This window comes from Euprymna scolopes, chromosome 18, assembly GCF_053919585.1.
Source record: "Euprymna scolopes isolate OS-2025 chromosome 18, ASM5391958v1, whole genome shotgun sequence".
In the NCBI taxonomy this organism is placed as follows: domain Eukaryota; kingdom Metazoa; phylum Mollusca; class Cephalopoda; order Sepiida; family Sepiolidae; genus Euprymna; species Euprymna scolopes.
Window position 1 is genome coordinate 103,459,656 of NC_136499.1, and position 16,176 is coordinate 103,475,831.

The 16,176-nt window shown below is 42.8% G+C and overlaps 68 non-coding genes across 68 annotated transcripts; all 68 read left to right on the plus strand.

Moving 5' to 3' along the window:
- The first annotated feature begins 74 nt into the window (after positions 1-74).
- Trnac-gca (transfer RNA cysteine (anticodon GCA)) lies at positions 75-146 on the plus strand. The gene has a single exon. It is a non-coding gene; the product is annotated as a tRNA-Cys (tRNA).
- A 155-nt stretch (positions 147-301) lies between these two features.
- Trnac-gca (transfer RNA cysteine (anticodon GCA)) lies at positions 302-373 on the plus strand. Its single transcript has one exon. It is a non-coding gene; the product is annotated as a tRNA-Cys (tRNA).
- Positions 374-529: 156 nt separating this feature from the next.
- On the plus strand, positions 530-601 carry Trnac-gca (transfer RNA cysteine (anticodon GCA)). Its single transcript has one exon. It is a non-coding gene; the product is annotated as a tRNA-Cys (tRNA).
- A 155-nt stretch (positions 602-756) lies between these two features.
- Trnac-gca (transfer RNA cysteine (anticodon GCA)) lies at positions 757-831 on the plus strand. The gene has a single exon. It is a non-coding gene; the product is annotated as a tRNA-Cys (tRNA).
- Positions 832-983: 152 nt separating this feature from the next.
- Trnac-gca (transfer RNA cysteine (anticodon GCA)) lies at positions 984-1,055 on the plus strand. The gene has a single exon. It is a non-coding gene; the product is annotated as a tRNA-Cys (tRNA).
- A 154-nt stretch (positions 1,056-1,209) lies between these two features.
- Positions 1,210-1,281, plus strand: Trnaf-gaa (transfer RNA phenylalanine (anticodon GAA)). The gene has a single exon. It is a non-coding gene; the product is annotated as a tRNA-Phe (tRNA).
- Positions 1,282-1,436: 155 nt separating this feature from the next.
- On the plus strand, positions 1,437-1,508 carry Trnac-gca (transfer RNA cysteine (anticodon GCA)). The gene has a single exon. It is a non-coding gene; the product is annotated as a tRNA-Cys (tRNA).
- A 155-nt stretch (positions 1,509-1,663) lies between these two features.
- Trnac-gca (transfer RNA cysteine (anticodon GCA)) lies at positions 1,664-1,735 on the plus strand. Its single transcript has one exon. It is a non-coding gene; the product is annotated as a tRNA-Cys (tRNA).
- Positions 1,736-1,890: 155 nt separating this feature from the next.
- Positions 1,891-1,962, plus strand: Trnac-gca (transfer RNA cysteine (anticodon GCA)). Its single transcript has one exon. It is a non-coding gene; the product is annotated as a tRNA-Cys (tRNA).
- Positions 1,963-2,117: 155 nt separating this feature from the next.
- Positions 2,118-2,192, plus strand: Trnac-gca (transfer RNA cysteine (anticodon GCA)). Its single transcript has one exon. It is a non-coding gene; the product is annotated as a tRNA-Cys (tRNA).
- Positions 2,193-2,344: 152 nt separating this feature from the next.
- Trnac-gca (transfer RNA cysteine (anticodon GCA)) lies at positions 2,345-2,416 on the plus strand. Its single transcript has one exon. It is a non-coding gene; the product is annotated as a tRNA-Cys (tRNA).
- Positions 2,417-2,570: 154 nt separating this feature from the next.
- On the plus strand, positions 2,571-2,642 carry Trnac-gca (transfer RNA cysteine (anticodon GCA)). The gene has a single exon. It is a non-coding gene; the product is annotated as a tRNA-Cys (tRNA).
- A 155-nt stretch (positions 2,643-2,797) lies between these two features.
- Trnac-gca (transfer RNA cysteine (anticodon GCA)) lies at positions 2,798-2,869 on the plus strand. Its single transcript has one exon. It is a non-coding gene; the product is annotated as a tRNA-Cys (tRNA).
- Positions 2,870-3,024: 155 nt separating this feature from the next.
- Positions 3,025-3,096, plus strand: Trnas-gcu (transfer RNA serine (anticodon GCU)). The gene has a single exon. It is a non-coding gene; the product is annotated as a tRNA-Ser (tRNA).
- Positions 3,097-3,251: 155 nt separating this feature from the next.
- On the plus strand, positions 3,252-3,323 carry Trnac-gca (transfer RNA cysteine (anticodon GCA)). The gene has a single exon. It is a non-coding gene; the product is annotated as a tRNA-Cys (tRNA).
- A 155-nt stretch (positions 3,324-3,478) lies between these two features.
- Trnac-gca (transfer RNA cysteine (anticodon GCA)) lies at positions 3,479-3,550 on the plus strand. The gene has a single exon. It is a non-coding gene; the product is annotated as a tRNA-Cys (tRNA).
- Positions 3,551-3,705: 155 nt separating this feature from the next.
- Trnac-gca (transfer RNA cysteine (anticodon GCA)) lies at positions 3,706-3,777 on the plus strand. Its single transcript has one exon. It is a non-coding gene; the product is annotated as a tRNA-Cys (tRNA).
- Positions 3,778-3,932: 155 nt separating this feature from the next.
- Positions 3,933-4,004, plus strand: Trnac-gca (transfer RNA cysteine (anticodon GCA)). Its single transcript has one exon. It is a non-coding gene; the product is annotated as a tRNA-Cys (tRNA).
- Positions 4,005-4,159: 155 nt separating this feature from the next.
- Trnac-gca (transfer RNA cysteine (anticodon GCA)) lies at positions 4,160-4,231 on the plus strand. Its single transcript has one exon. It is a non-coding gene; the product is annotated as a tRNA-Cys (tRNA).
- A 155-nt stretch (positions 4,232-4,386) lies between these two features.
- Trnac-gca (transfer RNA cysteine (anticodon GCA)) lies at positions 4,387-4,461 on the plus strand. The gene has a single exon. It is a non-coding gene; the product is annotated as a tRNA-Cys (tRNA).
- A 152-nt stretch (positions 4,462-4,613) lies between these two features.
- Positions 4,614-4,685, plus strand: Trnac-gca (transfer RNA cysteine (anticodon GCA)). The gene has a single exon. It is a non-coding gene; the product is annotated as a tRNA-Cys (tRNA).
- Positions 4,686-4,839: 154 nt separating this feature from the next.
- On the plus strand, positions 4,840-4,911 carry Trnac-gca (transfer RNA cysteine (anticodon GCA)). Its single transcript has one exon. It is a non-coding gene; the product is annotated as a tRNA-Cys (tRNA).
- Positions 4,912-5,066: 155 nt separating this feature from the next.
- On the plus strand, positions 5,067-5,138 carry Trnac-gca (transfer RNA cysteine (anticodon GCA)). The gene has a single exon. It is a non-coding gene; the product is annotated as a tRNA-Cys (tRNA).
- A 155-nt stretch (positions 5,139-5,293) lies between these two features.
- Trnac-gca (transfer RNA cysteine (anticodon GCA)) lies at positions 5,294-5,365 on the plus strand. Its single transcript has one exon. It is a non-coding gene; the product is annotated as a tRNA-Cys (tRNA).
- A 155-nt stretch (positions 5,366-5,520) lies between these two features.
- Trnas-gcu (transfer RNA serine (anticodon GCU)) lies at positions 5,521-5,592 on the plus strand. Its single transcript has one exon. It is a non-coding gene; the product is annotated as a tRNA-Ser (tRNA).
- A 155-nt stretch (positions 5,593-5,747) lies between these two features.
- On the plus strand, positions 5,748-5,819 carry Trnac-gca (transfer RNA cysteine (anticodon GCA)). The gene has a single exon. It is a non-coding gene; the product is annotated as a tRNA-Cys (tRNA).
- Positions 5,820-5,974: 155 nt separating this feature from the next.
- On the plus strand, positions 5,975-6,046 carry Trnas-gcu (transfer RNA serine (anticodon GCU)). The gene has a single exon. It is a non-coding gene; the product is annotated as a tRNA-Ser (tRNA).
- Positions 6,047-6,201: 155 nt separating this feature from the next.
- On the plus strand, positions 6,202-6,273 carry Trnac-gca (transfer RNA cysteine (anticodon GCA)). Its single transcript has one exon. It is a non-coding gene; the product is annotated as a tRNA-Cys (tRNA).
- Positions 6,274-6,428: 155 nt separating this feature from the next.
- Positions 6,429-6,500, plus strand: Trnac-gca (transfer RNA cysteine (anticodon GCA)). The gene has a single exon. It is a non-coding gene; the product is annotated as a tRNA-Cys (tRNA).
- A 155-nt stretch (positions 6,501-6,655) lies between these two features.
- Trnac-gca (transfer RNA cysteine (anticodon GCA)) lies at positions 6,656-6,727 on the plus strand. Its single transcript has one exon. It is a non-coding gene; the product is annotated as a tRNA-Cys (tRNA).
- A 155-nt stretch (positions 6,728-6,882) lies between these two features.
- Trnac-gca (transfer RNA cysteine (anticodon GCA)) lies at positions 6,883-6,954 on the plus strand. Its single transcript has one exon. It is a non-coding gene; the product is annotated as a tRNA-Cys (tRNA).
- A 155-nt stretch (positions 6,955-7,109) lies between these two features.
- Trnac-gca (transfer RNA cysteine (anticodon GCA)) lies at positions 7,110-7,181 on the plus strand. Its single transcript has one exon. It is a non-coding gene; the product is annotated as a tRNA-Cys (tRNA).
- A 155-nt stretch (positions 7,182-7,336) lies between these two features.
- Positions 7,337-7,408, plus strand: Trnac-gca (transfer RNA cysteine (anticodon GCA)). Its single transcript has one exon. It is a non-coding gene; the product is annotated as a tRNA-Cys (tRNA).
- A 155-nt stretch (positions 7,409-7,563) lies between these two features.
- Positions 7,564-7,635, plus strand: Trnaf-gaa (transfer RNA phenylalanine (anticodon GAA)). The gene has a single exon. It is a non-coding gene; the product is annotated as a tRNA-Phe (tRNA).
- Positions 7,636-7,791: 156 nt separating this feature from the next.
- Trnac-gca (transfer RNA cysteine (anticodon GCA)) lies at positions 7,792-7,863 on the plus strand. The gene has a single exon. It is a non-coding gene; the product is annotated as a tRNA-Cys (tRNA).
- A 155-nt stretch (positions 7,864-8,018) lies between these two features.
- On the plus strand, positions 8,019-8,090 carry Trnas-gcu (transfer RNA serine (anticodon GCU)). Its single transcript has one exon. It is a non-coding gene; the product is annotated as a tRNA-Ser (tRNA).
- Positions 8,091-8,245: 155 nt separating this feature from the next.
- Trnac-gca (transfer RNA cysteine (anticodon GCA)) lies at positions 8,246-8,317 on the plus strand. Its single transcript has one exon. It is a non-coding gene; the product is annotated as a tRNA-Cys (tRNA).
- Positions 8,318-8,472: 155 nt separating this feature from the next.
- Trnac-gca (transfer RNA cysteine (anticodon GCA)) lies at positions 8,473-8,544 on the plus strand. Its single transcript has one exon. It is a non-coding gene; the product is annotated as a tRNA-Cys (tRNA).
- Positions 8,545-8,698: 154 nt separating this feature from the next.
- On the plus strand, positions 8,699-8,770 carry Trnac-gca (transfer RNA cysteine (anticodon GCA)). Its single transcript has one exon. It is a non-coding gene; the product is annotated as a tRNA-Cys (tRNA).
- Positions 8,771-8,926: 156 nt separating this feature from the next.
- Trnac-gca (transfer RNA cysteine (anticodon GCA)) lies at positions 8,927-8,998 on the plus strand. The gene has a single exon. It is a non-coding gene; the product is annotated as a tRNA-Cys (tRNA).
- Positions 8,999-9,153: 155 nt separating this feature from the next.
- Positions 9,154-9,225, plus strand: Trnac-gca (transfer RNA cysteine (anticodon GCA)). The gene has a single exon. It is a non-coding gene; the product is annotated as a tRNA-Cys (tRNA).
- Positions 9,226-9,380: 155 nt separating this feature from the next.
- On the plus strand, positions 9,381-9,452 carry Trnac-gca (transfer RNA cysteine (anticodon GCA)). The gene has a single exon. It is a non-coding gene; the product is annotated as a tRNA-Cys (tRNA).
- A 155-nt stretch (positions 9,453-9,607) lies between these two features.
- Trnac-gca (transfer RNA cysteine (anticodon GCA)) lies at positions 9,608-9,679 on the plus strand. The gene has a single exon. It is a non-coding gene; the product is annotated as a tRNA-Cys (tRNA).
- Positions 9,680-9,834: 155 nt separating this feature from the next.
- Positions 9,835-9,906, plus strand: Trnac-gca (transfer RNA cysteine (anticodon GCA)). Its single transcript has one exon. It is a non-coding gene; the product is annotated as a tRNA-Cys (tRNA).
- Positions 9,907-10,061: 155 nt separating this feature from the next.
- On the plus strand, positions 10,062-10,133 carry Trnac-gca (transfer RNA cysteine (anticodon GCA)). The gene has a single exon. It is a non-coding gene; the product is annotated as a tRNA-Cys (tRNA).
- A 155-nt stretch (positions 10,134-10,288) lies between these two features.
- Trnac-gca (transfer RNA cysteine (anticodon GCA)) lies at positions 10,289-10,360 on the plus strand. The gene has a single exon. It is a non-coding gene; the product is annotated as a tRNA-Cys (tRNA).
- Positions 10,361-10,515: 155 nt separating this feature from the next.
- Trnac-gca (transfer RNA cysteine (anticodon GCA)) lies at positions 10,516-10,587 on the plus strand. The gene has a single exon. It is a non-coding gene; the product is annotated as a tRNA-Cys (tRNA).
- Positions 10,588-10,742: 155 nt separating this feature from the next.
- Trnac-gca (transfer RNA cysteine (anticodon GCA)) lies at positions 10,743-10,814 on the plus strand. The gene has a single exon. It is a non-coding gene; the product is annotated as a tRNA-Cys (tRNA).
- A 155-nt stretch (positions 10,815-10,969) lies between these two features.
- Positions 10,970-11,041, plus strand: Trnac-gca (transfer RNA cysteine (anticodon GCA)). Its single transcript has one exon. It is a non-coding gene; the product is annotated as a tRNA-Cys (tRNA).
- A 155-nt stretch (positions 11,042-11,196) lies between these two features.
- Trnac-gca (transfer RNA cysteine (anticodon GCA)) lies at positions 11,197-11,268 on the plus strand. The gene has a single exon. It is a non-coding gene; the product is annotated as a tRNA-Cys (tRNA).
- A 155-nt stretch (positions 11,269-11,423) lies between these two features.
- On the plus strand, positions 11,424-11,495 carry Trnac-gca (transfer RNA cysteine (anticodon GCA)). Its single transcript has one exon. It is a non-coding gene; the product is annotated as a tRNA-Cys (tRNA).
- A 155-nt stretch (positions 11,496-11,650) lies between these two features.
- On the plus strand, positions 11,651-11,722 carry Trnac-gca (transfer RNA cysteine (anticodon GCA)). Its single transcript has one exon. It is a non-coding gene; the product is annotated as a tRNA-Cys (tRNA).
- A 155-nt stretch (positions 11,723-11,877) lies between these two features.
- Positions 11,878-11,949, plus strand: Trnac-gca (transfer RNA cysteine (anticodon GCA)). Its single transcript has one exon. It is a non-coding gene; the product is annotated as a tRNA-Cys (tRNA).
- Positions 11,950-12,104: 155 nt separating this feature from the next.
- On the plus strand, positions 12,105-12,176 carry Trnac-gca (transfer RNA cysteine (anticodon GCA)). Its single transcript has one exon. It is a non-coding gene; the product is annotated as a tRNA-Cys (tRNA).
- A 382-nt stretch (positions 12,177-12,558) lies between these two features.
- Trnac-gca (transfer RNA cysteine (anticodon GCA)) lies at positions 12,559-12,630 on the plus strand. The gene has a single exon. It is a non-coding gene; the product is annotated as a tRNA-Cys (tRNA).
- A 155-nt stretch (positions 12,631-12,785) lies between these two features.
- On the plus strand, positions 12,786-12,857 carry Trnac-gca (transfer RNA cysteine (anticodon GCA)). Its single transcript has one exon. It is a non-coding gene; the product is annotated as a tRNA-Cys (tRNA).
- A 155-nt stretch (positions 12,858-13,012) lies between these two features.
- On the plus strand, positions 13,013-13,084 carry Trnac-gca (transfer RNA cysteine (anticodon GCA)). Its single transcript has one exon. It is a non-coding gene; the product is annotated as a tRNA-Cys (tRNA).
- A 155-nt stretch (positions 13,085-13,239) lies between these two features.
- Positions 13,240-13,311, plus strand: Trnac-gca (transfer RNA cysteine (anticodon GCA)). Its single transcript has one exon. It is a non-coding gene; the product is annotated as a tRNA-Cys (tRNA).
- A 155-nt stretch (positions 13,312-13,466) lies between these two features.
- Positions 13,467-13,538, plus strand: Trnac-gca (transfer RNA cysteine (anticodon GCA)). Its single transcript has one exon. It is a non-coding gene; the product is annotated as a tRNA-Cys (tRNA).
- A 155-nt stretch (positions 13,539-13,693) lies between these two features.
- Trnac-gca (transfer RNA cysteine (anticodon GCA)) lies at positions 13,694-13,765 on the plus strand. The gene has a single exon. It is a non-coding gene; the product is annotated as a tRNA-Cys (tRNA).
- A 155-nt stretch (positions 13,766-13,920) lies between these two features.
- On the plus strand, positions 13,921-13,992 carry Trnac-gca (transfer RNA cysteine (anticodon GCA)). The gene has a single exon. It is a non-coding gene; the product is annotated as a tRNA-Cys (tRNA).
- Positions 13,993-14,147: 155 nt separating this feature from the next.
- Trnac-gca (transfer RNA cysteine (anticodon GCA)) lies at positions 14,148-14,219 on the plus strand. The gene has a single exon. It is a non-coding gene; the product is annotated as a tRNA-Cys (tRNA).
- A 155-nt stretch (positions 14,220-14,374) lies between these two features.
- Trnac-gca (transfer RNA cysteine (anticodon GCA)) lies at positions 14,375-14,446 on the plus strand. Its single transcript has one exon. It is a non-coding gene; the product is annotated as a tRNA-Cys (tRNA).
- A 155-nt stretch (positions 14,447-14,601) lies between these two features.
- Trnac-gca (transfer RNA cysteine (anticodon GCA)) lies at positions 14,602-14,673 on the plus strand. The gene has a single exon. It is a non-coding gene; the product is annotated as a tRNA-Cys (tRNA).
- Positions 14,674-14,828: 155 nt separating this feature from the next.
- Positions 14,829-14,900, plus strand: Trnac-gca (transfer RNA cysteine (anticodon GCA)). The gene has a single exon. It is a non-coding gene; the product is annotated as a tRNA-Cys (tRNA).
- A 382-nt stretch (positions 14,901-15,282) lies between these two features.
- Positions 15,283-15,354, plus strand: Trnac-gca (transfer RNA cysteine (anticodon GCA)). Its single transcript has one exon. It is a non-coding gene; the product is annotated as a tRNA-Cys (tRNA).
- A 155-nt stretch (positions 15,355-15,509) lies between these two features.
- Trnac-gca (transfer RNA cysteine (anticodon GCA)) lies at positions 15,510-15,581 on the plus strand. Its single transcript has one exon. It is a non-coding gene; the product is annotated as a tRNA-Cys (tRNA).
- Positions 15,582-15,736: 155 nt separating this feature from the next.
- Trnac-gca (transfer RNA cysteine (anticodon GCA)) lies at positions 15,737-15,808 on the plus strand. The gene has a single exon. It is a non-coding gene; the product is annotated as a tRNA-Cys (tRNA).
- Positions 15,809-16,176: the final 368 nt, after the last annotated feature.

Sequence of the window (16,176 nt, forward strand, 5' to 3'; positions counted from 1 at the left end):
ATTAAATCCGTTTTTGTTTCAAAGGCGGAATAATGGTGCGTATTTTCCTTTGTATAGGAGCGTAATTGTCATGCGGGGATGTAGCTCAGTGGTAGAGTATTCGACTGCAGATCGAGAGGTCCCCGGTTCAAACCCGGGTGTCCCCTTCAAGATTGTTCTTACTTTTTTCTAATCTGTGCCTGTATTTTGCGATAATGCAAAAAGTAGGATCATTTACAATCGCCGCTATCAAATCCGTTTCTGTTTCAAAGGCGGAATAATGGTGCGTATTTTCTTTTGTATAGGAGCGTAATTGTCATGCGGGGATGTAGCTCAGTGGTAGAGCATTCGACTGCAGATCGAGAGGTCCCCGGTTAAAACCCGGGTGTCCCCTTCAAGATTGGTCTTACTTTTTTTCTGATCTGTGCCTGTACTTTGCGATAATGCAAAAAGTAGGATCATTTTAAATCGCCGCTATTAAATCCGTTTTTGTTTCAAAGGCGGAATAATGGTGCGTATTTTCCTTTGTATAGGAGCGTAATTGTCATGCGGGGATGTAGCTCAGTGGTAGAGTATTCGACTGCAGATCGAGAGGTCCCCGGTTCAAACCCGGGTGTCCCCTTCAAGATTGTTCTTACTTTTTTCTAATCTGTGCCTGTATTTTGCGATAATGCAAAAAGTAGGATCATTTACAATCGCCGCTATCAAATCCGTTTCTGTTTCAAAGGCGGAATAATGGTGCGTATTTTCTTTTGTATAGGAGCGTAAGTGTCATGCGGGGATGTAGCTCAGTGGTAGAGCATTCGACTGCAGATCGAGAGGTCCCCGGTTCAAACCCGGGTGTCCCGTTCAAGATTGTTCTTACTTTTTTCTAATCTGTGCCTGTACTTTGCGATAATGCAAAAAGTAGGATCATTTAAAATCGCCGCTATCAAATCCGTTTCTGTTTCAAAGGCGGAACAATGGTGCGTATTTTCTTTTGTATAGGAGCGTTATTGTCATGCGGGGATGTAGCTCAGTGGCAGAGCATTCGACTGCAGATCGAGAGGTCCCCGGTTCAAACCCGGGGGTCCCCTTCAAGATTGTTCTTACTTTTTCTAATCTGTGCCTGTACCTTGCAATAATGCAAAAAGTAGGATCATTTAAAATCGCCGCTATTAAATCCGTTTTTGTTTCAAAGGCGGAATAATTGTGCGTATTTTCTTTTGTATAGGAGCGTAATTGTCATGCGGGGATGTAGCGTAGTGGTAGAGCATTCGACTGAAGATCGAGAGGTCCCCGGTTCAAACCCGGGTGTCCCCTTCAAGATTGTTCTTACTTTTTTCTAATCTGTGCCTGTACTTTGCGATAATGCAAAAAGTAGGATCATTTAAAATCGCTGCTATTAAATCCGTTTTTGTTTCAAAGGCGGAATAATTGTGCGTATTTTCTTTTGTATAGGAGCGTAATTGTCATGCGGGGATATAGCGTAGTGGTAGAGCATTCGACTGCAGATCGAGAGGTCCCCGGTTCAAACCCGGGTGTCCCCTTCAAGATTGTTCTTACTTTTTTCTAATCTGTGCGTGTACTTTGCGATAATGCAAAAAGTAGGATCATTTAAAATCGCCGCTATTAAATCCGTTTTTGTTTCAAAGGAGGAATAATGGTGCGTATTTTCTTTTGTATAGGAGCGTAATTGTCATGCGGGGATGTAGCTCAGTGGTAGAGCATTCGACTGCAGATCGAGAGGTCCCCGCTTCAAACCCGGGTGTCCCCTTCAAGATTGTTCTTACTTTTTTCCAATCTGTGCCTGTACTTTGCGATAATGCAAAAAGTAGGATCATTTAAAATCGCCGCTATTAAATCCGTTTTTGTTTCAAAGGCGGAATAATGGTGCGTATTTTCTTTTGTATAGGAGCGTAATTGGCATGCGGGGATGTAGCTCAGTGGTAGAGCATTCGACTGCAGATCGGGAGGTCTCCGGTTCAAACACGGGTGTCCTCTTCAAGATTGTTCTTACTTTTTTCTAATCTGTGCCTGTACTTTGCGATAATGCAAAAAGTAGGATCATTTACAATCGCCGCTATCAAATCCGTTTCTGTTTCAAAGGCGGAATAATGGTGCGTATTTTCTTTTGTATAGGAGCGTAAGTGTCATGCGGGGATGTAGCTCAGTGGTAGAGCATTCGACTGCAGATCGAGAGGTCCCCGGTTCAAACCCGGGTGTCCCGTTCAAGATTGTTCTTACTTTTTTCTAATCTGTGCCTGTACTTTGCGATAATGCAAAAAGTAGGATCATTTAAAATCGCCGCTATCAAATCCGTTTCTGTTTCAAAGGCGGAACAATGGTGCGTATTTTCTTTTGTATAGGAGCGTTATTGTCATGCGGGGATGTAGCTCAGTGGCAGAGCATTCGACTGCAGATCGAGAGGTCCCCGGTTCAAACCCGGGGGTCCCCTTCAAGATTGTTCTTACTTTTTCTAATCTGTGCCTGTACCTTGCAATAATGCAAAAAGTAGGATCATTTAAAATCGCCGCTATTAAATCCGTTTTTGTTTCAAAGGCGGAATAATTGTGCGTATTTTCTTTTGTATAGGAGCGTAATTGTCATGCGGGGATGTAGCGTAGTGGTAGAGCATTCGACTGCAGATCGAGAGGTCCCCGGTTCAAACCCGGGTGTCCCCTTCAAGATTGTTCTTACTTTTTTCTAATCTGTGCCTGTACTTTGCGATAATGCAAAAAGTAGGATCATTTAAAATCGCTGCTATTAAATCCGTTTTTGTTTCAAAGGCGGAATAATTGTGCGTATTTTCTTTTGTATAGGAGCGTAATTGTCATGCGGGGATGTAGCTCAGTGGTAGAGCATTCGACTGCAGGTCGAGAGGTCCCCGGTTCAAACCCGGGTGTCCCCTTCAAGATTGTTCTTACTTTTTTCTAATCTGTGCCTGTACTTTGCGATAATGCAAAATGTAGGATCATTTAAAATCGCCGCTATTAAATCCGTTTTTGTTTCAAAGGAGGAATAATGGTGCGTATTTTCTTTTGTATAGGAGCGTAATTGTCATGCGGGGATGTAGCTCAGTGGTAGAGCATTCGACTGCTGATCGAGAGGTCTCCGGTTCAAACCCGGGTGTCCCCTTCAAGATTGTTCTTACTTTTTTCTAATCTGTGCCTGTACTTTGCGATAATGCAAAAAGTAGGATCATAGTAAATCGCCGCTATTAAATCCGTTTTTGTTTCAAAGGCGGAATAATGGTGCGTATTTTCTTTTGTATAGGAGCGTAATTGTCATGCGGGGATTTAGCTCAGTGGGAGAGCATTCGACTGCAGATCGAGAGGTCCCCGGTTCAAACGCGGGTGTCCCCTTCAAGGTTGTTCTTACTTTTTTCTAATCTGTGCGTGTACTTTGCGATAATGCAAAAAGTAGGATCATTTAAAATCGCCGCTATTAAATCCGTTTTTGTTTCAAAGGCGGAATAATTGTGCGTATTTTCTTTTGTATAGGAGCGTAATTGTCATGCGGGGATGTAGCTCAGTGGTAGAGCATTCGACTGCAGATCGAGAGGTCCCCACTTCAAACCCGGGTGTCCCCTTCAAGATTGTTCGTACTTTTTTCTAATCTGTGCGTGTACTTTGCGATAATGCAAAAAGTAGGATCATAGTAAATCGCCGCTATTAAATCCGTTTTTGTTTCAAAGGCGGAATAATGGTGCGTATTTTCTTTTGTATAGGAGCGTAATTGTCATGCGGGGATGTAGCGTAGTGGTAGAGCATTCGACTGCAGATCGAGAGGTCCCCGGTTCAAACCCGGGTGTCCCCTTCAAGATTGTTCTTACTTTTTTCTAATCTGTGCGTGTACTTTGCGATAATGCAAAAAGTAGGATCATTTAAAATCGCCGCTATTAAATCCGTTTTTGTTTCAAAGGAGGAATAATGGTGCGTATTTTCTTTTGTATAGGAGCGTAATTGTCATGCGGGGATGTAGCTCAGTGGTAGAGCATTCGACTGCAGATCGAGAGGTCCCCGCTTCAAACCCGGGTGTCCCCTTCAAGATTGTTCTTACATTTTTCCAATCTGTGCCTGTACTTTGCGATAATGCAAAAAGTAGGATCATTTAAAATCGCCGCTATTAAATCCGTTTTTGTTTCAAAGGCGGAATAATGGTGCGTATTTTCTTTTGTATAGGAGCGTAATTGGCATGCGGGGATGTAGCTCAGTGGTAGAGCATTCGACTGCAGATCGGGAGGTCTCCGGTTCAAACACGGGTGTCCCCTTCAAGATTGTTCTTACTTTTTTCTAATCTGTGCCTGTACTTTGCGATAATGCAAAAAGTAGGATCATTTACAATCGCCGCTATCAAATCCGTTTCTGTTTCAAAGGCGGAATAATGGTGCGTATTTTCTTTTGTATAGGAGCGTAAGTGTCATGCGGGGATGTAGCTCAGTGGTAGAGCATTCGACTGCAGATCGAGAGGTCCCCGGTTCAAACCCGGGTGTCCCGTTCAAGATTGTTCTTACTTTTTTCTAATCTGTGCCTGTACTTTGCGATAATGCAAAAAGTAGGATCATTTAAAATCGCCGCTATCAAATCCGTTTCTGTTTCAAAGGCGGAACAATGGTGCGTATTTTCTTTTGTATAGGAGCGTTATTGTCATGCGGGGATGTAGCTCAGTGGCAGAGCATTCGACTGCAGATCGAGAGGTCCCCGGTTCAAACCCGGGGGTCCCCTTCAAGATTGTTCTTACTTTTTCTAATCTGTGCCTCTACCTTGCAATAATGCAAAAAGTAGGATCATTTAAAATCGCCGCTATTAAATCCGTTTTTGTTTCAAAGGCGGAATAATGGTGCGTATTTTCTTTTGTATAGGAGCGTAATTGTCATGCGGGGATTTAGCTCAGTGGGAGAGCATTCGACTGCAGATCGAGAGGTCCCCGGTTCAAACCCGGGTGTCCCCTTCAAGGTTGTTCTTACTTTTTTCTAATCTGTGCGTGTACTTTGCGATAATGCAAAAAGTAGGATCATTTAAAATCGCCGCTATTAAATCCGTTTTTGTTTCAAAGGCGGAATAATTGTGCGTATTTTCTTTTGTATAGGAGCGTAATTGTCATGCGGGGGTGTAGCTCAGTGGTAGAGCATTCGACTGCAGATCGAGAGGTCCCCACTTCAAACCCGGGTGTCCCCTTCAAGATTGTTCGTACTTTTTTCTAATCTGTGCGTGTACTTTGCGATAATGCAAAAAGTAGGATCATAGTAAATCGCCGCTATTAAATCCGTTTTTGTTTCAAAGGCGGAATAATGGTGCGTATTTTCTTTTGTATAGGAGCGTAATTGTCATGCGGGGATGTAGCTCAGTGGTAGAGCATTCGACTGCAGGTCGAGAGGTCCCCGGTTCAAACCCGGGTGTCCCCTTCAAGATTGTTCTTACTTTTTTCTAATCTGTGCCTGTACTTTGCGATAATGCAAAATGTAGGATCATTTAAAATCGCCGCTATTAAATCCGTTTTTGTTTCAAAGGAGGAATAATGGTGCGTATTTTCTTTTGTATAGGAGCGTAATTGTCATGCGGGGATGTAGCCCAGTGGTAGAGCATTCGACTGCTGATCGAGAGGTCTCCGGTTCAAACCCGGGTGTCCCCTTCAAGATTGTTCTTACTTTTTTCTAATCTGTGCCTGTACTTTGCGATAATGCAAAAAGTAGGATCATAGTAAATCGCCGCTATTAAATCCGTTTTTGTTTCAAAGGCGGAATAATGGTGCGTATTTTCTTTTCTATAGGAGCGTAATTGTCAAGCGGGGATTTAGCTCAGTGGGAGAGCATTCGACTGCAGATCGAGAGGTCCCCGGGTCAAACCCGGGTGTCCCCTTCAAGATTGTTCTGACTTTTTTCTAATCTGTGCCTGTACTTTGCGATAATGCAAAAAGTAGGATCATTTAAAATCGCCGCTATTAAATCCGTTTTTGTTTCAAAGGCGGAATAATGGTGCGTATGTTCTTTTGTATATGAGCGTAACTGTCATGCGGGGATGTAGCTCAGTGGTAGAGCATTCGACTGCTGATCGAGAGGTCTCCGGTTCAAACCCGGGTGTCCCCTTCAAGATTGTTCTTACTTTTTTCTAATCTGTGCCTGTACTTTGCGATAATGCAAAAAGTAGGATCATAGTAAATCGCCGCTATTAAATCCGTTTTTGTTTCAAAGGCGGAATAATGGTGCGTATTTTCTTTTGTATAGGAGCGTAATTGTCATGCGGGGATTTAGCTCAGTGGGAGAGCATTCGACTGCAGATCGAGAGGTCCCCGGTTCAAACCCGGGTGTCCCCTTCAAGATTGTTCTGACTTTTTTCTAATCTGTGCCTGTACTTTGCGATAATGCAAAAAGTAGGATCATTTAAAATCGCTGCTATTAAATCCGTTTTTTTTTCAAAGGCGGAATAATTGTGCGTATTTTCTTTTGTATAGGAGCGTAATTGTCATGCGGGGATATAGCGTAGTGGTAGAGCATTCGACTGCAGATCGAGAGGTCCCCGGTTCAAACCCGGGTGTCCCCTTCAAGATTGTTCTTACTTTTTTCTAATCTGTGCGTGTACTTTGCGATAATGCAAAAAGTAGGATCATTTAAAATCGCCGCTATTAAATCCGTTTTTGTTTCAAAGGAGGAATAATGGTGCGTATTTTCTTTTGTATAGGAGCGTAATTGTCATGCGGGGATGTAGCTCAGTGGTAGAGCATTCGAGTGCAGATCGAGAGGTCCCCGCTTCAAACCCGGGTGTCCCCTTCAAGATTGTTCTTACTTTTTTCCAATCTGTGCCTGTACTTTGCGATAATGCAAAAAGTAGGATCATTTAAAATCGCCGCTATTAAATCCGTTTTTGTTTCAAAGGCGGAATAATGGTGCGTATTTTCTTTTGTATAGGAGCGTAATTGGCATGCGGGGATGTAGCTCAGTGGTAGAGCATTCGACTGCAGATCGGGAGGTCTCCGGTTCAAACACGGGTGTCCCCTTCAAGATTGTTCTTACTTTTTTCTAATCTGTGCCTGTACTTTGCGATAATGCAAAAAGTAGGATCATTTAAAATCGCCGCTATTAAATCCGTTTTTGTTTCAAAGGCGGAATAATGGTGCGTATTTTCTTTTGTATAGGAGCGTAATTGTCATGCGGGGATGTAGCTCAGTGGTAGAGCATTCGACTGCAGATCGAGAGGTCCCCGGTTAAAACCCGGGTGTCCCCTTCAAGATTGTTCTTACTTTTTTCTAATCTGTGCCTGTACTTTGCGATAATGCAAAAAGTAGGATCATTTAAAATCGCCGCTATTAAATCCGTTTTTGTTTCAAAGGCGGAATAATGGTGCGTATTTTCTTTTGTATAGGAGCGTAATTGGCATGCGGGGATGTAGCTCAGTGGTAGAGCATTCGACTGCAGATCGAGAGGTCCCCGGTTCAAACCCAGGTGTCCCCTTCAAGGTTGTTCTTACTTTTTTCTAATCTGTGCGTGTACTTTGCGATAATGCAAAAAGTAGGATCATTTAAAATCGCCGCTATTAAATCCGTTTTTGTTTCAAAGGCGGAATAATGGTGCGTATTTTCTTTTGTATAGGAGCGTAATTGTCATGCGGGGATGTAGCTCAGTGGTAGAGCATTCGACTGAAGATCGAGAGGTCCCCACTTCAAACCCGGGTGTCCCCTTCAAGATTGTTCGTACTTTTTTCTAATCTGTGCCTCTATTTTTGCGATAATGCAAAAAGTAGGATCATAGTAAATCGCCGCTATTAAATCCGTTTTTGTTTCAAAGGCGGAATAATGGTGCGTATTTTCTTTTGTATAGGAGCGTAATTGTCATGCGGGGATGTAGCTCAGTGGTAGAGCATTCGACTGCAGGTCGAGAGGTCCCCGGTTCAAACCCGGGTGTCCCCTTCAAGATTGTTCTTACTTTTTTCTAATCTGTGCCTGTACTTTGCGATAATGCAAAATGTAGGATCATTTAAAATCGCCGCTATTAAATCCGTTTTTGTTTCAAAGGAGGAATAATGGTGCGTATTTTCTTTTGTATAGGAGCGTAATTGTCATGCGGGGATGTTGCTCAGTGGTAGAGCATTCGACTGCTGATCGAGAGGTCTCCGGTTCAAACCCGGGTGTCCCCTTCAAGATTGTTCTTACTTTTTTCTAATCTGTGCCTGTACTTTGCGATAATGCAAAAAGTAGGATCATAGTAAATCGCCGCTATTAAATCCGTTTTTGTTTCAAAGGCGGAATAATGGTGCGTATTTTCTTTTCTATAGGAGCGTAATTGTCATGCGGGGATTTAGCTCAGTGGGAGAGCATTCGACTGCAGATCGAGAGGTCCCCGGGTCAAACCCGGGTGTCCCCTTCAAGATTGTTCTTACTTTTTTCTAATCTGTGCCTGTACTTTGCGATAATGCAAAAAGTAGGATCATTTAAAATCGCCGCTATTAAATCCGTTTTTGTTTCAAAGGCGGAATAATGGTGCGTATGTTCTTTTGTATAGGAACGTAATTGTCATGCGGGGATGTAGCTCAGTGGTAGAGCATTCGACTGCAGATCGAGTGGTCCCCGGTTCAAACCCGGGTGTCTCCTTCAAGATTGTTCTTACTTTTTTTAATCTGTGCCTGTACTTTGCGATAATGCAAAAAGTAGGATCATTTAAAATCGCCGCTATCAAATCCGTTTCTGTTTCAAAGGGGGAATAATGGTGCGTATTTTCTTTTGTATAGGAGCGTTATTGTCATGCGGGGATGTAGCTCAGTGGTAGAGCATTCGACTGCAGATCGAGAGGTCCCCGTTTCAAACCCGGGTGTCCCCTTCAAGATTGTTCTTACTTTTTTCTAATCTGTGCCTGTATTTTTGCGATAATGCAAAAAGTAGGATCATTTAAAATCGCCGCTATTAAATCCGTTTTTGTTTCAAAGGCGGAATAATGGTGCGTATTTTCCTTTGTATAGGAGCGTAATTGTCATGCGGGGATGTAGCTCAGTGGTAGAGTATTCGACTGCAGATCGAGAGGTCCCCGGTTCAAACCCGGGTGTCCCCTTCCAGATTGTTCTTACTTTTTTCTAATCTGTGCCTGTATTTTGCGATAATGCAAAAAGTAGGATCATTTACAATCGCCGCTATCAAATCCGTTTCTGTTTCAAAGGCGGAATAATGGTGCGTATTTTCTTTTGTATAGGAGCGTAATTGTCATGCGGGGATGTAGCTCAGTGGTAGAGCATTCGACTGCAGATCAAGAGGTCCCCGGTTCAAACCCGGGTGTCCCCTTCAAGATTGTTCTTACTATTTTCTAATCTGTGCCTGTACTTTGCGATAATGCAAAAAGTAGGATCATTTAAAATCGCCGCTATTAAATCCGTTTTTGTTTCAAAGGCGGAATAATGGTGAGTATTTTCCTTTGTATAGGAGCGTAATTGTCATGCGGGGATGTAGCTCAGTGGTAGAGTGTTCGACTGCAGATCGAGATGTCCCCGGTTCAAACCCGGGTGTCCCCTTCAAGATTGTTCTTACTTTTTTCTAATCTGTGCCTGTATTTTGCGATAATGCAAAAAGTAGGATCATTTACAATTGCCGCTATCAAATCCGTTTCTGTTTCAAAGGCGGAATAATGGTGCGTATTTTCTTTTGTATAGGAGCGTAAGTGTCATGCGGGGATGTAGCTCAGTGGTAGAGCATTCGACTGCAGATCGAGAGGTCCCCGGTTCAAACCCGGGTGTCCCCTTCAAGATTGTTCTTACTTTTTTCTAATCTGTGCCTGTACTTTGCGATAATGCAAAAAGTAGGATCATTTAAAATACCCGCTATTAAATCCGTTTTTGTTTCAAAGGCGAAATAATGGTGCGTATTTTCTTTTGTATAGGAGCGTAATTGTCATGCGGGGATGTAGCTCAGTGGTAGAGCATTCGACTGCAGATCGAGAGGTCCCCGGTTCAAACCCGGGTGTCCCCTTCAAGATTGTTCTTACTGTTTTCTACTCTGTGCCTGTACTTTGCGATAATGCAAAAAGTAGGATCATTTAAAATCGCCGCTATTAAATCCGTTTTTGTTTCAAAGGCGGAATAATTGTGCGTATTTTCTTTTCTATAGGAGCGTAATTGTCATGCGGGGATGTAGCTCAGTGGTAGAGCATTCGACTGCAGATCGAGAGGTCTCCGGTTCAAACCCGGGTGTCCCCTTAAAGATTGTTCTTACTTTTTTCTAATCTGTGCCTGTACTTTGCGATAATGCAAAAAGTAGGATCATTTAAAATCGCCGCTATTAAATCCGTTTTTGTTTCAAAGGCGGAATAATGGTGCGTATTTTCTTTTGTATAGGAGCGTAATTGTCATTCGGGGATGTAGCTCAGTGGTAGAGCATTCGACTGCAGATCGAGAGATCTCCGGTTCAAACCCGGGTGTCCCCTTCAAGATTGTTCTTACTTTTTTCTAATCTGTGCCTGTACTTTGCGATAATGCAAAAAGTAGGATCATTTAAAATCGCCGCTATCAAATCCGTTTCTGTTTCAAAGGGGGAATAATGGTGCGTATTTTCTTTTGTATAGGAGCGTTATTGTCATGCGGGGATGTAGCTCAGTGGTAGAGCATTCGACTGCAGATCGAGAGGTCCCCGTTTCAAACCCGGGTGTCCCCTTCAAGATTGTTCTTACTTTTTTCTAATCTGTGCCTGTACTTTGCGATAATGCAAAAAGTAGGATCATTTAAAATCGCCGCTATTAAATCCGTTTTTGTTTCAAAGGCGGAATAATGGTGCGTATTTTCCTTTGTATAGGAGCGTAATTGTCATGCGGGGATGTAGCTCAGTGGTAGAGCATTCGACAGCAGATCGAGATGTCCCCGGTTCAAACCCGGGTGTCCCCTTCAAGATAGTTCTTACTGTTTTCTAATCTTTGCCTGTACTTTGCGATAATGCAAAAAGTAGGATCATTTAAAATCGCCGCTATTAAATCCGTTTTTGTTTCAAAGGCGGAATAATTGTGCGTATTTTCTTTTGTATAGGAGCGTAATTGTCATGCGGGGATGTAGCTCAGTGGTAGAGCATTCGACTGCAGATCGAGAGGTCTCCGGTTCAAACCCGGGTGTCCCCTTCAAGATTGTTCTTACTTTTTTCTAATCTGTGCCTGTACTTTGCGATAATGCAAAAAGTAGGATCATTTAAAATCGCCGCTATTAAATCCGTTTTTGTTTCAAAGGCGGAATAATGGTGCGTATTTTCTTTTGTATAGGAGCGTAATTGTTATGCGGGGATGTAGCTCAGTGGTAGAGCATTCGACTGCAGATCGAGAGGTCCCCGGTTCAAACCCGGGTGTCCCCTTCAAGATTGTTCTTACTTTTTTCTAATCTGTGCCTGTACTTTGCGATAATGCAAAAAGTAGGATCATTTAAAATCGCCGCTATTAAATCCGTTTTTGTTTCAAAGGCGGAATAATGGTGCGTATTTTCTTTTGTATAGGAGCGTTATTGTCATGCGGGGATGTAGCTCAGTGGTAGAGCATTCGACTGCAGATCGAGAGGTCCCCGGTTCAAACCCGGGTGTCCCCTTCAAGATTGTTCTTACTGTTTTCTACTCTGTTCCTGTACTTTGCGATAATGCAAAAAGTAGGATCATTTAAAATCGCCGCTATTAAATCCGTTTTTGTTTCAAAGGCGGAATAATTGTGCGTATTTTCTTTTCTATAGGAGCGTAATTGTCATGCGGGGATGTAGCTCAGTGGTAGAGCATTCGAGTGCAGATCGAGAGGTCCCCGGTTCAAACCCGGGTGTCCCTTTCAAGATTTTTCTTACTTTTTTCTAATCTGTGCCTGTACTTTGCGATAATGCAAAAAGTAGGATCATTTAAAATCGCCGCTATCAAATCCGTTTCTGTTTCAAAGGGGGAATAATGGTGCGTATTTTGTTTTGTATAGGAGCGTTATTGTCATACGGGGATGTAGCTCAGTGGTAGAGCATTCGACTGCAGATCGAGAGGTCCCCGTTTCAAACCCGGGTGTCCCCTTCAAGATTGTTCTTACTTTTTTCTAATCTGTGCCTGTACTTTGCGATAATGCAAAAAGTAGGATCATTTAAAATCGCCGCTATTAAATCCGTTTTTGTTTCAAAGGCGGAATAATGGTGCGTATTTTCCTTTTTATAGGAGCGTAATTGTCATGCGGGGATGTAGCTCAGTGGTAGAGCATTCGACTGCAGATCGAGAGGTCCCCGGTTCAAACCCGGGTGTCCCCTTCAAGATTGTTCTTACTGTTTTCTAATCTGTGCCTGTACTTTGCGATAATGCAAAAAGTAGGATCATTTAAAATCGCCGCTATTAAATCCGTTTTTGTTTCAAAGGCGGAATAATGGTGCGTATTTTCTTTTGTATAGGAGCGTAATTATCATGCGGGGATGTAACTCAGTGGTAGAGCATTCGACTGCAGATCAAGAGGTCCCCACTTCAAACCCGGGTGTCCCCTTCAAGATTGTTCTTACTTTTTTCTAATCTGTGCCTGTACTTTGCGATAATGCAAAAAGTAGGATCATTTAAAATCGCCGCTATTAAATCCGTTTTTGTTTCAAAGGCGGAAATATGGTGCGTATTTTCTTTTGTATAGGAGCGTAATTGTCATGCGGGGATGTAGCTCAGTGGTAGAGCATTCGAATGCAGATCGAGAGGTCCCCGGTTCAAACCCGGGTGTCCCCTTCAAGATTGTTCTTACTGTTTTCTACTCTGTGCCTGTACTTTGCGATAATGCAAAAAGTAGGATCATTTACAATCGCCGCTATTAAATCCGTTTTTGTTTCAAAGGCGGAATAATTGTGCGTATTTTCTTTTGTATAGGAGCGTAATTGTCATGCGGGGATGTAGCTCAGTTGTAGAGCATTCGACTGCAGATCGAGAGGTCCCCGGTTCAAACCCGGGTGTCCCCTTCAAGATTGTTCTTACTTTTTTCTAATCTGTGCCTGTATTTTGCGATAATGCAAAAAGTAGGATCATTTACAATCGCCGCTATCAAATCCGTTTCTGTTTCACAGGCGGAATAATTGTGCGTATTTTCTTTTGTATAGGAGCGTAATCGTCATGCGGGGATGTAGCTCAGTGGTAGAGCATTCGACTGCAGATCGAGAGGTCCCCGGTTCAAACCCGGGTGTCCCCTTCAAGATTGTTCTTACTTTTTTCTAATCTGTGCCTGTACTTTGCGATAATGCAAAAAGTCGGATCATTTAAAATCGCCGCTATCAAATCCGTTTCTGTTTCAAAGGGGGAATAATGGTGCGTATTTTCTTTTGTATAGGAGCGTTATTGTCATGCGGGGATGTAGCTCAGTGGTAGAGCATTCGACTGCAGATCGAGAGGTCCCCGTTTCAAACCCGGGTGTCCCCTTCAAGATTGTTCTTACTTTTTTCTAATCTGTGCCTGTACTTTGCGATAATGCAAAAAGTAGGATCATTTAAAATCGCCGCTATTAAATCCGTTTTTGTTTCAAAGGCGGAATAATGGTGCGTATTTTCCTTTGTATAGGAGCGTAATTGTCATGCGGGGATGTAGCTCAGTGGTAGAGCATTCGACAGCAGATCGAGATGTCCCCGGTTCAAACCCGGGTGTCCCCTTCAAGATAGTTCTTACTGTTTTCTAATCTGTGCCTGTACTTTGCGATAATGCAAAAAGTAGGATCATTTAAAATCGCCGCTATTAAATCCGTTTTTGTTTCAAAGGCGGAATAATTGTGCGTATTTTCTTTTGTATAGGAGCGTAATTGTCATGCGGGGATGTAGCTCAGTGGTAGAGCATTCGACTGCAGATCGAGAGGTCTCCGGTTCAAACCCGGGTGTCCCCTTCAAGATTGTTCTTACTTTTTTCTAATCTGTGCCTGTACTTTGCGATAATGCAAAAAGTAGGATCATTTAAAATCGCCGCTATTAAATCCGTTTTTGTTTCAAAGGCGGAATAATGGTGCGTATTTTCTTTTGTATAGGAGCGTAATTGTTATGCGGGGATGTAGCTCAGTGGTAGAGCATTCGACTGCAGATCGAGAGGTCCCCGGTTCAAACCCGGGTGTCCCCTTCAAGATTGTTCTTACTTTTTTCTAATCTGTGCCTGTACTTTGCGATAATGCAAAAAGTAGGATCATTTAAAATCGCCGCTATTAAATCCGTTTTTGTTTCAAAGGCGGAATAATGGTGCGTATTTTCTTTTGTATAGGAGCGTTATTGTCATGCGGGGATGTAGCTCAGTGGTAGAGCATTCGACTGCAGATCGAGAGGTCCCCGGTTCAAACCCGGGTGTCCCCTTCAAGATTGTTCTTACTGTTTTCTACTCTGTTCCTGTACTTTGCGATAATGCAAAAAGTAGGATCATTTAAAATCGCCGCTATTAAATCCGTTTTTGTTTCAAAGGCGGAATAATTGTGCGTATTTTCTTTTCTATAGGAGCGTAATTGTCATGCGGGGATGTAGCTCAGTGGTAGAGCATTCGAGTGCAGATCGAGAGGTCCCCGGTTCAAACCCGGGTGTCCCTTTCAAGATTTTTCTTACTTTTTTCTAATCTGTGCCTGTACTTTGCGATAATGCAAAAAGTAGGATCATTTAAAATCGCCGCTATCAAATCCGTTTCTGTTTCAAAGGGGGAATAATGGTGCGTATTTTGTTTTGTATAGGAGCGTTATTGTCATGCGGGGATGTAGCTCAGTGGTAGAGCATTCGACTGCAGATCGAGAGGTCCCCGTTTCAAACCCGGGTGTCCCCTTCAAGATTGTTCTTACTTTTTTCTAATCTGTGCCTGTACTTTGCGATAATGCAAAAAGTAGGATCATTTAAAATCGCCGCTATTAAATCCGTTTTTGTTTCAAAGGCGGAATAATGGTGCGTATTTTCCTTTTTATAGGAGCGTAATTGTCATGCGGGGATGTAGCTCAGTGGTAGAGCATTCGACTGCAGATCGAGAGGTCCCCGGTTCAAACCCGGGTGTCCCCTTCAAGATTGTTCTTACTGTTTTCTAATCTGTGCCTGTACTTTGCGATAATGCAAAAAGTAGGATCATTTAAAATCGCCGCTATTAAATCCGTTTTTGTTTCAAAGGCGGAATAATGGTGCGTATTTTCTTTTGTATAGGAGCGTAATTATCATGCGGGGATGTAACTCAGTGGTAGAGCATTCGACTGCAGATCAAGAGGTCCCCACTTCAAACCCGGGTGTCCCCTTCAAGATTGTTCTTACTTTTTTCTAATCTGTGCCTGTACTTTGCGATAATGCAAAAAGTAGGATCATTTAAAATCGCCGCTATTAAATCCGTTTTTGTTTCAAAGGCGGAAATATGGTGCGTATTTTCTTTTGTATAGGAGCGTAATTGTCATGCGGGGATGTAGCTCAGTGGTAGAGCATTCGAATGCAGATCGAGAGGTCCCCGGTTCAAACCCGGGTGTCCCCTTCAAGATTGTTCTTACTGTTTTCTACTCTGTGCCTGTACTTTGCGATAATGCAAAAAGTAGGATCATTTACAATCGCCGCTATTAAATCCGTTTTTGTTTCAAAGGCGGAATAATTGTGCGTATTTTCTTTTGTATAGGAGCGTAATTGTCATGCGGGGATGTAGCTCAGTTGTAGAGCATTCGACTGCAGATCGAGAGGTCCCCGGTTCAAACCCGGGTGTCCCCTTCAAGATTGTTCTTACTTTTTTCTAATCTGTGCCTGTATTTTGCGATAATGCAAAAAGTAGGATCATTTACAATCGCCGCTATCAAATCCGTTTCTGTTTCACAGGCGGAATAATTGTGCGTATTTTCTTTTGTATAGGAGCGTAATCGTCATGCGGGGATGTAGCTCAGTGGTAGAGCATTCGACTGCAGATCGAGAGGTCCCCGGTTCAAACCCGGGTGTCCCCTTCAAGATTGTTCTTACTTTTTTCTAATCTGTGCCTGTACTTTGCGATAATGCAAAAAGTCGGATCATTTAAAATCGCCGCTATTAAATCCGTTTTTGTTTCAAAGGCGGAATAATGGTGCGTATTTTCTTTTGTATAGGAGCGTAATTGTCATGCGGGGATGTAGCTCAGTGGTAGAGCATTCGACTGCAGAGCGAGAGGTCTCCGGTTCAAACCCGGGTGGTCCTTTCAAGATTGTTCTTACTTTTTTCTAATCTGTGCCTGTACTTTGCGATAATGCAAAAAGTAGGATCATTTAAAATCGCCGCTATTAAATCCGTTTTTGTTTCAAAGGCGGAATAATGGTGCGTATTTTCTTTTGTATAGGAG